Source organism: Arachis duranensis, chromosome 10, assembly GCF_000817695.3.
Source record: "Arachis duranensis cultivar V14167 chromosome 10, aradu.V14167.gnm2.J7QH, whole genome shotgun sequence".
NCBI classification, from domain to species: Eukaryota; Viridiplantae; Streptophyta; class Magnoliopsida; order Fabales; family Fabaceae; genus Arachis; species Arachis duranensis.
The window spans coordinates 66,439,197-66,453,891 of NC_029781.3; the positions used below are offsets into that span (position 1 = coordinate 66,439,197).

Sequence of the window (14,695 nt, forward strand, 5' to 3'; positions counted from 1 at the left end):
TCAGAAAACATTTTCCGTATATCAATGATTTATCATTCAATTCCGAGTTCTCGACTCATCTCAACCACTGCCAATTCAACATTTCCAGTCTGAACTCGTTAGTTCATCAGTTTCTCAATTCATATACCATTCTTCTTTCTCACTCCACCAAAGCCATCTTCAGTTGGTAGGACTTTTATACCTATTGTAGTAACTAGTAAGTATAAAGTATGTTTTATTTTAATGTTTAATGCTTGTCACTTGACAATATGATATAAATTGCCTGATTAACTTGTGGAGCAATCAAGCCTCAAAAACCCAAATTATCTTCAGCTGATGATGATGAAAATTACTCAGTTAACTTTGTTACCTTCATACTTTGAAGGTTACATGCATATATTCTCCTTTGTTTCTACTGTTTTACCTGCATTAGTCCCACGTTGATTGCATTTACTGCCCAGAAAATCACATTTTAAATGATAACTAATCCTGTTTACCCAAGCCTGGTACTAGTTTGTAAATTCTGGATCCGCTTCTTCTAAGCTGAATAGTTTGTTAGCACTTGGTAGACCATGAGTCCATGCTGGCTGGGTGTGAAACATGGAATTTCCATTTGCTGCTGAGTGTTTGCATAATGTTCTATTCCCTTTCTTTTTAGTCTACAAAACTGAATTTTTATTCTAAAAAATAATCTGTAAAACTGAAATTGAAAATACTTTGATCAAGGTGAACTGGAGCTTTTTCATTTACATTGTAATTAACCTTAATTGCAGCTTGAGGAATCCGAAGGAAATCAAGTTAGCTAATTGATTCCCTTTACCATTAACTCTTGAGTCATAGGAGCCTCATATTTCCTTTATGCCTAGTAATTTTTGTAGGATATTTTATATTTTTCATCCTCAGGTGTGGATCTCTTCTGTGGTGTCTTCTTGACTCTTAAGCACTGTGGTTGGGATGAGCAGTTTATACTCTTTCTTAGGTTTTCAGTATTTAACTTATCACTATTTACCATGTATTTATTCTTGGGTTGTCTGTGATAGATTTGCTTTAATGGTTTCCTTCAAGTGTTGTTATCATTCATGTATTATGCAACTGGCTCGCAGCTGCTGGTCAATTTTGCAACTCTTTGAACCTATCTATCTCTTGCGTGTAACTAAAGGGACTACCTCTAGTGCTACATAACACTTCCGAATTGTAATTAAACTAAAATATTTCCCGTCCAAATTCCAAATTGCTTTATGTCAAAATAGGTTTCAGTTACTTGCTCAGTAGTCTGGGTTACTACTAAATGCCACTTGTCTCCCCTGCCTGTTGAGAGTAGTAAAGATAGTGTTCAAGAGAAGTCTCAAGAAAACAAACTTCAGTTCAAATTAGTTAGTTAGATGTTGAGCTTTCTGTTCTGATTTCTTGGGTAACATGTCTTCGGGGACTTCTATTATAAATAGACTCTCTCTGGTGTAAAGGGAAGATACACTTTAATGCAATTGTATCGTTCATTGAATTCACATAGTTCTTGTCTAATCTCTCTTCTCTAGTTTACGTTTCCTCTGCGTATTTTCTGTTAAATAGTATCACACTTCACACTACCCTTTGCTCTCTCACCGTGCCTTCCAGATAGAAGTATGTTTGTCACTTATTTAAAAAAACAAAGTAACATTTATTTAATAAAATAATAAAAAAGAATGAAAAAATTAAAAGAAATAAGAGATAAAAAAAATAGATCCATGAAATCCTGGTAGACTTACCAATCTAGATGTTTTGCATAATATTGGTATTCTAAGTTTATCTTTTGGGTCCATTGCCTTTTAGGTATGAAGACTTCTTTGGAGATAAGGGAAAGTACTCAAAAAAAAAAAAAATGAAAGCTCAATTGCATCAGGAATCTGAAGGTTCCGATGAGGAAGATGATGATATGGAATTTAAGAAACAAGTACAACATTCTTTATACACACACAGAAACACCCACATCCACGATGAGATTAATTTTAAAATAATTTATATTCGAACTTTTATTTGTGCATATAGAATAAAGGGTCTGCTTCTACTCATCAAAAGCAACTGGAGAAAATTCAATCAAAGATGGAGCAGATGGAGAAAGCTAACTTAGAGCCGAAAGCCTGGAATATGCAGGGTGAGGTAATACAAGAGCCCCTTATTCAACCTGACATTTTGTTTAATGAATTTACAGTCCATCTTTGTCAATCTATGGATGAGATTATTCTTTCCCGATTCTATAAAAGGTAACTGCAGCAAAGAGACCCAAGAATAGTGCATTGGAGGTTGATCTAGACTTTAAGCATAATGTCAGACCTGCTCCTGTAATCACTGAGGAGGTTACAGCTTCAATTGAGGATATGATCAAGAAAAGGATCACTGAGGTAAGTTAATGTGTTGAAGTGATTTGGTCTCAGACTTATACTATAACGCACCTTTTTATCTCCTCAAGGGTGGAAGCAGATATTTGAATGGTGATAAATATATAGACTATCTCTAAAAAGCTGGGTATTTTAAGATGATAATTGAGAGACTATGAACCATTAATGAGTGAGCTGGTGGGATTTGCAAATGGTCTACAATATATGTGGTTTTTTAATTTGGATTTTTGTATATTATAGGGGAATTTTAATGATGTCCAAAGAGCTCCTAAATTGCCATCTAAAGTGCCACGGTAAGTTAAAGAATTGGTAAGCCTTCATTTTCTGAAATAAATATATGGAGTTCGGCTTCTTATCCAGCTATATTAGTTTATGTTGCTTACTTGGGCAAATCATGTTGGTGATGATTACAGGATTACAATAAAAGCAAGAAGGGTCTTGCAGAAATTTATGAGGTCTGTATTTCTTTTGCTATTTTCAATTCTTAATGTCTCGTCATAAAAAATTGACCTTTAGTTACTGTTTTTGCATGTGGACAGCAAGAGTATGTTGAGAAGGAGGACCCCACTTCTGCACCATTGTCATTCAGAGATGAACAGAAGCAACAGATGGAAGTCTCAATTGCTTTACATTATTTTCTGCTTCCATTACTTAGTAATTTTTTTTTTTTTTGAATTCTGATCTGTTCTATTGAATGCCTTTTATTTGTGATCAGGCAAGCGTATTATTCAAGAAACTTGGACTGAAATTGGACGCCCTTGCTCATTTCAGTTTTGCTCCAAAACCGGTATTATATCATACTGCAGGTTGCCCTTGATAGATGTGCACATCACTAGCTATTTTTTGTCTTCTTAATCGGCTTGTGTTGAACTTGGCAGGTTGTAGAGGACATGTCTGTTCAAATTAATGTGCCTGCTCTGGCAATGGAAGAAGTAAAGAGCTATTACCTTGCAATATCAATTTAATTTCTGCTTCTTCCAGCTACTAGTGTCTTACAATGTGATACACTTTCCATGGGCAGATTGCACCTGTGGGCTGTGGCTGTCTCAGATGCAGCTATGCTGGCTCCTCAGGAGGTGTTCGAAGGCAAGGGTGATATTAAGGAAGAAACAGAGCTTACAAAGGAAGAGAGTAAGAGAAGGAGAGCTAATAAGAAAAGAAGATTTAAAGGTATGATTGTCTGCAATAAAGGTGCATGGTCTGCCTGGTGACTATACCATGATGCATAGTTGCATTAGCATACCCTTTGTGTGATAGTTCTAGGAGGAAAGCTACCCAGCATTTTGTAAAAATTATCCGTGGACAGAGGATTCTCTTTTCAGTATCAGTATTAACAATGTTTATGGTTCAGCTGCAGCAGTAAAAAGAACGGGAAAGAAAGTGCAAGAAGGTGCATTGCCTAACCAAATGAATGGTAATTTCTTTCGTATCACCTGTTCGATATGAGAAATATTGCTTTAGTGTCACTTATACTCTTGAGTGTGTCAGAAAGGTTAGCTCTTTATTAACACTGACCACATTTTCTAATAGAATGAGACTTGGTTATTATTAGGGCCAATTATAGTATTAAGATTTCCATATACAGATATTCTCTTGGAAGGATATCATGATGACAGTAGAATAATGTTGGTAGGTGGGGAAACAGTTTGAGAGCTTATGGGAGGATTTAGAAGCAAGCCATGCTGCTGGCTTGACTTAGATGTAGTGGAAGTGGATCTTTAAATGTTTGGCCCGATAATAGAGTATTGGATTGTGATATTGGGTCTCAAAATAGATCTTTTATTGTTTGGCTTTATTATTAGTTTGTTGTTTGATTTTTTGGGATATTATTTTAATTTCATACTCAAAAAATTATTTAAATTATAAATATTTTCTTATTCATAATTATTAATACATATGTTTTTAAATATATATAAATAAAGAATTTCAAATTTTTTTTAATTTTTAAAGTATTTTTTAAAAATATATATTTAACGTTGAGTACTTTTTATCTATTTTAAAATATTTTGAGGACAGAACTTTTCAAAAGTGTGTTCAAAAATCCAGGGTGATTTAGAAATTTTATCCATATTTATTTGATATTATTTATAATAAGTTTGCCAATTTTAAAATTAATCAAATTAAACAAAACTACTTTTATTAAAACAATTCTATTAACCATAAAAATTTTATTATTAAAAATAATAATGACAAATGTTAAAAAATGAATTTTTGGTATTTTTACTTAAATAAATTAAATTTCATATTTATATTTGCATGTATCTTTTTTAAAATATTTATAATTTTTTTACATTAAGTGCAAGAAAAAAATTATTCATAACTAACTTTGGGCCATGCAAATTATAAAAATTTTGGAAAAAAATATGAAGTTAATTGAAAAAAAGTGAAATAATAGATCTTTATATGCTATTTAGTTTATGTTTTAGGTTTATATTTGAGTAAAATATCGTTTTTGTTCTCAATGTTTGGGGTAAGTTTCAAAGTTATTCCTAACGTTTCAGTCGTTCTATTTAAGTCTTTAACGTTTTAAAATTGACTCAATGTTGTCCTGCCGTTAGGGATCTGTTAACAGAATTGACGGCGGGACAAAATTGAGACGATTTTGAAATGTTAGGGACTTAAATAGGACGAAAACGTTAGGGACAAAAACGATACATAGAAATAAATTTTAATTTTATCCTTCAATAATATCAATTTTTTACTCTACATAATATTCAATTATTTTTTAATCATATCTAAGTAAATTACACTTAATAAAGAAAAATAGTTTTTGATGTGCTTTGACCGTAGTGTGACTAGGCTCTTGGTATTAGCCCTTTTTTCTTGTATGGATGCGGGAACACACCTTTTATTCTACAACCCACCGTAGCTTCTGCACCTTCCGTTTCCTTCTTTCTTCGTTGTTGAATGATGTGACCGAAGAGAAGGAGAGCCGAGAGAAAAGAGACGATGTGGCTTTTGGTGGATGGCAAGAAAGATTAAATGAATCAACATAGTTGTAAGAATCGGTCCGAATCGGCCTGTTTGACTGCAAAAACCGGTGGATCGGACTCGCAACTGGTCTGGTGCAATCTTAGAACAGCTTAAGGAACAGAACCGGTCAAAATCGGTTAGAACTGGTCAAAGCAGGTAAAAACTTCTTAGAATCGGTAAAAATTGGTTCAACCGAACCGTTCGAGAGAAAACTTCAAAATTGATGAAGATGTCGTTCGAAATCCGGTTTGACTACACCCCACCAAGCCGGCTTCATCGCACCTTCCATGTACTCACGCTACCTCCTCTGCGCCAGCTGCATACTGCAACAAGGGGCCAACACGTGTCGATATGTGAAACAAAGTGAAAATAAATCTGTATATCTATATGAACTTTGATCTGTACACTAGCGCGACTATATTTTTAATGACCCAATACGGATTGATGACCGAATTTTTAATTCAATCAACAAAATCAAACTAGATTTACCAATTCGACTAACAAGATCAAACTAGATTTAATAACTATGCTAAAAACAACTTTTACTAATTTTTTTATCTAAGAACTTAATTTCATTAAACAAAAAATATGACGGTCATCTTTGGTTTTTTGAAAATGTAACTTTTTTTTCTTTTTGATAAACAGAAAAAAACGATTGCACATTAGGATGGATTTTTTTTTTAAAATTAAATATTAAAAAAGTTTTTGCTTTTACTTTTTTTAAAAAGAAAAATATTATTGACTTAAAAAATTAAAGTAATAATTTTTTAACAAAAATACTTTTTTTTAATGTGTAAACATATTTAAATTTTTATGAAAATACTTTATTTAAAAAAATACTTTTTCACTAAAAAAAATCAATCCGAATAAATACTAACTATCAGTTACATAATAACTTTAGCATCATAACAACACACAACGAATTCAAATTATAACGGTTTAAATTTTTCTTTTACTTTTGGTATACCGTTTACTTATTTAAAATTTTAATTAAAGTATTCCTATATAACTCTAAATACTTTAGCGTTTAAGAATTTTCTGTCATCTATAATAACATGATTTTCTTATCATATTTTATGTAATTGAAATTTATTTATTTTATACATTGTAACTGTTAAATAGATTCTAATATTTTTATTTATGTTTTGAAATAAAATTTTATTCTAATCTTTTAATTATTTTACCAAATTTATAATTATAAAGATAAAAATGTAAAAACTAATTTCTCAAGATTAAAAATAATAAAAATGTGGTCGGAAAATAAGATCACATACTTTGGCTCTTCTTAGGTTTAATATTAAGTTTTTTTTTTCTTTTTTGGTTTAATATTAATTTTCATCAAATACTATCCTAGTAAACTAATAACCACTATAGAACAGTTTTTATATACTAATAACAATAAATATAATAAAAAGCTTCAAAAACCAAAGCATTCTCCAAAGAAGAAAAAAAGCCCATTAATGCTGACCCAAAATTTACTAATGGCTCACCTGTTTGTGTGGCTCCCTCAAGCTGAATATGATTTGTCAAGCTGCTCTCTCAAAAGAGATAAAAAAATCCACGTGTCATAAAGCAGTTTAATCAAAAGGAATATCTGTATATCTGTACAGATTTAAATCTATACCGGAGAGTGACCTATTATTAGATTGGCCATTCTATACTGAAATGTAGTTATGTTGTTATGTTACTTGATCTCTATCTATCACATTTAGCTTTTATATAGTTGGTAGAAGATTTGACCGGAAGTTCTTTTTTTCAGTCATAATTACTTACAAGATTGAGCCTGGTCAAGAAAAGCTATTTGTCGACACCAGTTATGCCTAGATAGACTTTTACTCATGGGTGAAGTCTCTGGTATGAATATATCAAAATATCTATATCTCTGGATCATACGTGTGTGAGTCCAATAAAAGATGCGTGTGTTCGTTTTTGATAACCTGTAAAATCAGTCATTTAAAAAAGTGCCATTGCAATAACAGTGGGTCAGAAACTTTGTTTAGAAGTGATCTTGTGAGGACAGAAAGATTATTTGCTAATGTGATATTATTAATGGAATGTTGGGATAAAATTTTTTGGGCCATGGATTTCGTGGGCTTAACGAAATTTTGGCCAGATTGTTGGGCGTGAAGAATATAAGAGGAGAATTGTCTATGTTTTGAAACCCATAAGAAAAGGAGAAAAAATATAAAAGAAAAATAAGAGTGGAGTGAAGATCCAATAAGATTGAAAAACAGGTATAGTGCTACATTAAAAATATGTGAACATTAAAAAAATAAAAAAATTATTAATTATAAATTTTATGTTTCTTAAGTATTTCATAATGCATTGGTGTCATATTTAAATTTTAATATTTTTATTTATTTTATTGAAAATTGAATGAACTAGAAGGTCAAAAATCTAATTAAATATTTTTCATCAATTAAGAGAGGTAATATATACCATTATACATAACATTCTTATTCTTAGTTAACAGAATTATTAAGAAATATTAACATACAAATAAAAAGTATTTTCAGTTTCATATTATCTATTTATTCTCAATATATTATTCTTGTTCCGATAAAATTTATAAAAAAATAATTCTATTAATTATGCCTATTAACATTGTTATTACAATAACAAATATTTTCGTTATATTCAATCATAAAATTCATTAAATTTGTTAGTAACTCTTAAAGCCTATATTTATTTGAGTAATGCTATAAGATTTTTTATGAATTAAGCCTAACTAACCTAACAATAAAATAAAAAAAACGATATATAGCTTATAATATATTTTTGTCGTACTAATTCATCTAAATTTATCATCATACCGAAATAAACACCTAATTTCATTATATTACTTCAAAGATTCATTCAAAATGGATGGCATAAATACCATTCAACTATATTTTTTTTACAGCGAATTTTGCTTTCATGTTTCCATAATCATCGCGTTGATTAAAAAATATCTCATTTACAATGAACATTATTTTATTTTAATATTGAATAATGGACCTTAGGAGTTATCAATAAATTTTATTTTATTTTATTATTTAATTTAGTTAGACTTAGTTTATAAAAAGACTTATAACATTACAAAAATAAATATAAATTTTAAGAGTTACCAATAAATTTAATAAACCTTATAATTAAAGAGAACAAAAATATTTGCTACTGTAATAACAATGGTAATGGGCATAATTAATAGAATTATTTTTTTATAAATTTTGTCGGAGCAAGAATAATATATTGAGAATAAATGGATAATACGAAATTAAAAATATTTCTTATTTTGCATGTTAACAGTTGTTAATAATTTTTAATAAAATAAATAAAAATATTAAAATTTAGATATGGCACCAATGCATTATAAAATACTTAAGAAATGTAAAATTTATAATTATTAAAAATTTTTTATTTTCTTAATGTTTACATATTTTCAATGTAGCACTATGCCACTGTTTTTTAATTTTATTGGATCTTCACGTCACTCTTATTTTTCTTTTTTCTTCCTATTTCATTAAAATATTTTTTCTCCTTTCCTTATGGGTTTTAAAACATAGACAGTTCTGTTCCTATATTCTTCACCCCAACAAACTGGCCAAAATTTCCTTAAGCCCACGAAGTCCATGGCCCAAAAAATTTTATCCCTAAAATTCCATTAATAATAACACATTAACAAATAATCCTCCTGCCCTCACAAGACCACTTTTGAACAAAGTTTCTGACCCACTGCTATTGCAGTGGCACTCTTTTAAAGGAGTGATTTTGCAGGTTATCGATAGCGAACACGCGTCTCTTATTGGACTCATACATGTATGATCCAGAGGTATAGATATTTTGATATATCCATACCAGAGACTTCACCTTACTCATGTTGGTACAAATTAGATAATAATACATCATGATTTTTCCCTATCAGGCAGAGATAGTTGGATAGTTGTAGCCGCAATGAAAACATGGTGGATCTCTATGGAACGAGCCTAGTCAGTTATATTTAATCAAAAGATTTTCCTTTAATTTCGTAGATTCTAAGGTTGATTCCTTGGTTTGCAGGCTAAGAACAACACAGTATTTTATTTGATTTATTTGCTGAAGCTGCACAACTAACAAACACAAGTTCAGGGGGACCCTGTGGCGGGTAAAGTAGAGATACTGGTGGCTTTTTGGTGTCAACCATGACAAATGAGCAAAACTCGTCGTTGCAGCGGGCAGATGAAGAGCGCTATGTGGCTGCCATTCCCGTTGTTTCCGTTGTTCCTTTAGTTCTTTGTTGATATTTACGAATTTCGTTAGGTTTTTTTGTATGTACGATTACTTATGTTATCACAATCCAGCTACACATTTAAGTATTTTTGGTAATTAATTCCAACTAAATTAGTCCAAACTCACAAAAATCACTTTCATTACACTAGCGTGTATACATGCGCGTTTCAATAACGTAACACATATCCTTCTTCGTCTTTGTTTTCGCTTTCGCGTTGTTCCTTCTTCTTCGCTTTTCTCCTATTTCGTCTTTGCATTCCTTTTTCTTCGCGTTCTTCTGATATCAAGTTAGAAGAAAGAATAGAGGGACAAGAAAAAAATTGAAAAAAGAAGTAGCTAGAAAGACTAGGCAGAAATATAAAGGATAGATAAGGAGTTTTTCTATTAGATTTCTAAGAAATTTGTTCTTAGTAATCTGGTCACCGGCAAGAATTTTTTACTAGACTTTTAAAGAACCTGTCTTTGACAACCTAGATCAGGTGGATGAAAATTGAAAGAAAAGATGGATAAAAATTGAAAGAAACCACCACGTAAATCACCTTAGTGTTGGATCCTTCGATTTCTTCATACAACAAGCAAAGTAAATCACTTACCTCATTTAATCACACTAAAAAACGTGCATAACGTAAATGAAAATTTTATTCATCAAAAATTGTGTAAATCGTCTCATTTTTTGAATAGGCCCCTAACAAATTAAATAAAAGATAAGATAAGATAACTTAATTTAAATCTCCTAAAGATAAGATAAATAATTTAAATCCAATTTAATCTTATTAGATTAGATCAGATTTGATCTAAATTTTAAAATCCTAAATAACTAATTTAAATCAGATTTAATCTTATTAGATTAGATCAGATTTGATTTAAATTTAAAATCCCTAAAAATATTAAGCAAATCAGAAGTAAATCATATCTTCTAACAAACTCTAACATAAAAACAAATTAAAATAAATGTCTAAAAATTCAAAAATTAATAATAATTTATGCCTCCTATTGAATTTCAAAAGTATTATTGGGTTCACTTAGTCCAACGAGCCTTATGAGTTGTTGTCATTTCAGCACTACTATTTTTGAAACGGACTTTTGGTCTTTTTGATGTACAAGACCGGCATGGTATAATTCTTCTAGTATTAATATCTTTGAACGTGATATGATTACCATTCTGTCCCTTAACTCTAAAATGACAAAAATGCCCTCTTGACTACGTATCATCCTTGTCATCTTCAAAAAAGATTCATCCTCGAATCTACATATATATCTAAAGGAAAAAATTAGAGATACTAAATACAAGTGGACTATCATACCTACTAAAAAAGTTATGCTTGCTGGATTTGTCCTGATAATCCCCAACACTTGGAATGAACTATCTTCTCTAGCAACAAGTATTGTTTTACTATGAATAAGAAGGTCTTCTTCCTTTCAAGAAATTCAAACCCAATCTCTGGGTTCGAATAACATGGTTTGATGGCTCTTCTATACCCACTGAAATGTGGCTATGTCCCTCGTGTGTGCAAATTCAATCTTTCCAACCATATTTTCACCATCTAAAGTAACACCATTACTCAAGGGTAAAAATAAGAATTTTAAAATAGTCAAAGACTGAAAGACATTAAGAGATTCACAAGGATAATAACTAACAGAGTTATAAATATCAGAATTTTTAGGACATTCAATATCTCGCATAGAATTATTCAAAACAGGCTAAACATACAAGATATACTCATTCAAACAACTAGCATAAATCCAAACAACTAGCATAAATTAACACAAACTCTTTGTGAAATAACTCAGTAATGCGTGTGACATCTTTAATATTTAGACTTGCAATTAGAAATATCATCATATTAAATCCATCCACTGAAAAATTAATTATATGTGTACGTTTTCTAACCCTAGACAACCAAAGTAGAAAATCCATAGAAATATCAATCTAGGTATGAGTAGCAACAAGCAAAGAAATGCATAACATATTCAAAAAAGCTTGAGATTCAACTTTTTTTATGCAATAAAACTAGAATAAATTCCATCTATACTCCTACATTTATGAGGCCAATAAAATATATAGATAACATATTTGAGATTCTTTTGATTCCACTATGGCACTTTAAATTAATATCTTCACAAGCAATAGATATAGAGCAAAAATAAGATTTAGTTGCGTAAAAATTATTCATATAATAAAATACTAAGAATTTAGGAGTAAGAGTTGTGATTAAATCATATCTCATGGACAATTCATTAGCAATCAAGTTCTCATTACCTTGTCCAAAATGTGGAATTAGTTGTTTTTCTTTCTTTTTATCCATATTAATGCCTCCATAATTGATCAATGAATTTGTAAGATCTTGAAAATTGACATAAAAACACTAAGAGCCTATTTGGGAAGTAGCAGAAATTTTTTTTTTGAATTATGAAAAGTCACAATACGCGTATCTGTTACCATTTTAAAAAAAGCTTTTAACTTTCCGAAAAGTTAATTTATATTTTTTTGAAGAAGCAGAAATATATGACTGATGATCAGATTTCTATCGGTAAAGAAATTCACTAATATAATCGCGTTGTAAGTATAGTTTCTAAACCAACAGAGATCCTTTTGTGCAAAAGTTTTGGTTGTCACAAGTAACAAAACCCAATAAAATTTATAACCGAAGTATTCAAACCTCGAGTCGTCTCTCAAGGAATTGCAGGGAGGTATGATTTATTATTGGTTAAAGAAAACAGTATAATTTTGGGTTTTTAAAATAAGGAACAGGTTATTTAAATGGCAAGGAAAATAAATTAATAATTATAAAATCTCTTGGCAAGGTATGAGAAATTGAAGTCCTATCCTAGTTACCCTTATCAAGTGTGATGAGAATTCGATTTTGCTCCCACTTTAGTTAACCCTTACTAAATAAAAGAATGTCAAGAGGACTAATTAATTTGATCCTCAAGTCCTAGTCAACTCCTATGGAAAGACTAGAGTTATTGGAGTACAAATTAATCAGCAGAGGATTCCAATTTCAATCAACAGCTGAGTTTGATAACTCAAGTGTTACTAATTACTCAACCAAAGCTAAGAGTGTAAAAAGCTAAATTAAAATCATAAATATGAATTACCTCAAATTGTATAAATAAAAGAAATCAAATCTAACATGGAAAAATTCATAAATTAAATTGGGAAAATAAATAAAAGGAACATTAAACCTGGAAATTGAGAAGAAGAAATTCTAAATCCTTTAAGAGGAATCCTAATCCTAAATCCTAAGAGAGAGAGAGACCTCTCTCTAAAACTACATCTAAAAACTAAAATTGTAAATTATGAATGATGATAAGTATGCCTTGAGTCTCTGCATGTTTCCTGGCTTTATTTTGTGTTTTTGGGCTGAAAACTAGGTCAAAATGCGGCCCGAAATCGCTCCCAGCGTATTCTGTTAATTTTGCAGATTGCACATGTCACGCGTACGCGTCATCCATACGTGCAGGTCATTCAACATTTTTCCTTGCCACGTGTACGCGTCGTCCACGCGTTCGCGTCATTTATGAAGACTCCAATCCACGCGTTTGCATCAAGCACGCGAATGCATCACTGTGATTTTCTCCAATTCGCACGGTCGCGTGAGCCATGCGTCCGCGTCGGTGTTTGATGATTGGATTTTTGATGGTATAGAATTTCACAAATGAATTCTCGTTGCAAGTATAGTTTCTAAACCAATCAATAATCCTTTCATACAAAAGATTGTTTGTCACAAGTAACAAACCCCTAATTTTATAAACCGAAGTATTCAAACCTCGGGTCGTTCTCCCTAGGAATTACAATAAAGTGCCTTGTTATTGGTTAGAAATGTGTTTTGGGGTTTTGGATAAGAAGCATGAAAAGTAAATGGCAATGAAAATAAACTAACAACTATAAAAGGCTCTTGGCAAAGTATGAAAATTAGAAGTCCTATCCTAGTTATCCTTCTCAATTGTGATGAAAATTGTTCATTGCTACCACTTAGTTAACCCTTACTAAATAAAGGAAAGTCAAGTGGATGAATTGACTTGAGCCACAAGTCCTAGCCAACTCCCAAGGAAAGACTAGCTTTAGTGCATCTCTTATTGAATTGAAAGAAAATGGAAGGAACAATAGTAGATCTATAACAAAGTATAAGAACAACATAAAGGAAATTACAATAAAATAATGGAAGAAGAATGGATGTAACAACAAGGAATTGAGAGGATAGAAGTAGAAGAAGATGAATTAAAATCTAGATTTAAGAACTAAACCTAATCCTAATCCTAATCCTAGAGAGAAGTGAGAGCTTCTCTCTCTAGAAACTACTTCTAAACTAATCCTAATGAGTGTGAATGAACTAATCTCCCTTTGCTCTTCAATCCTTGGCTTTAAATAGCAGTTTAGGCGCCAAAGTTGGTTGGAATTGGGCCCCACAACCCTTGAGAATTTGTTGGTCACGTTTTTATTAAAAAATCATAAACCAGCACCGACGCGTACGCGCACAGCACGCGTACGCGTCCATGGGGTGATTCGCAAGGTGAGCGCAAGGTCCAGGTGCGCGCGCGCGTCCATGGGCGAGTTCAACTTCTTTGCCTTTTCATGATTTCTCTACTTTGCATGCTTTTCTCTTCACTCCTTTGATCCATTCCTAGCCTTTTCAATCTGAAATTACTAACAAATTGATGAGCGGATAATTTGTATACTTTTTGGCATTATTTTTAGTATGTTTTTGGTATGATCTAGTTAGATTTTAGTATATTTTTATAAGTTTTTAGTTAAAATTCACTTTTCTGGACTTTACTATGAGTTTGTGTGTTTTTCTGTGATTTCAGGTATTTTCTGGCTGAAATTGAGGGACCTGAGCAAAAATCTGATTCAGAGACCAAAAAGGACTGCAGATGCTGTTGGATTCTGACCTCCCTGCACTCGAAGTGGATTTTCTGGAGCTACAGAAGCCCAATTGGCGCGCTCTCAACGGCGTTGGAAAGTAGACATCCTGGGCTTTCCAGCAATATATGATAGTCCATACTTTGCTCAAGATTTGATGGCCCAAACTGGCGTTCAAAGTCACCTCAAGAAATCCCAGCGTTAAACGCTGGAACTGGCACCCAAATGGGAGTTAAACGCCCAAACTGGCACAAAA

The 14,695-nt window shown here is 31.5% G+C and overlaps 1 pseudogene; it reads left to right on the forward strand.

Moving 5' to 3' along the window:
- The first annotated feature begins 923 nt into the window (after positions 1-923).
- On the forward strand, positions 924-14,484 carry LOC107469530 (M phase phosphoprotein 10-like; annotated as a pseudogene).
- Positions 14,485-14,695: the final 211 nt, after the last annotated feature.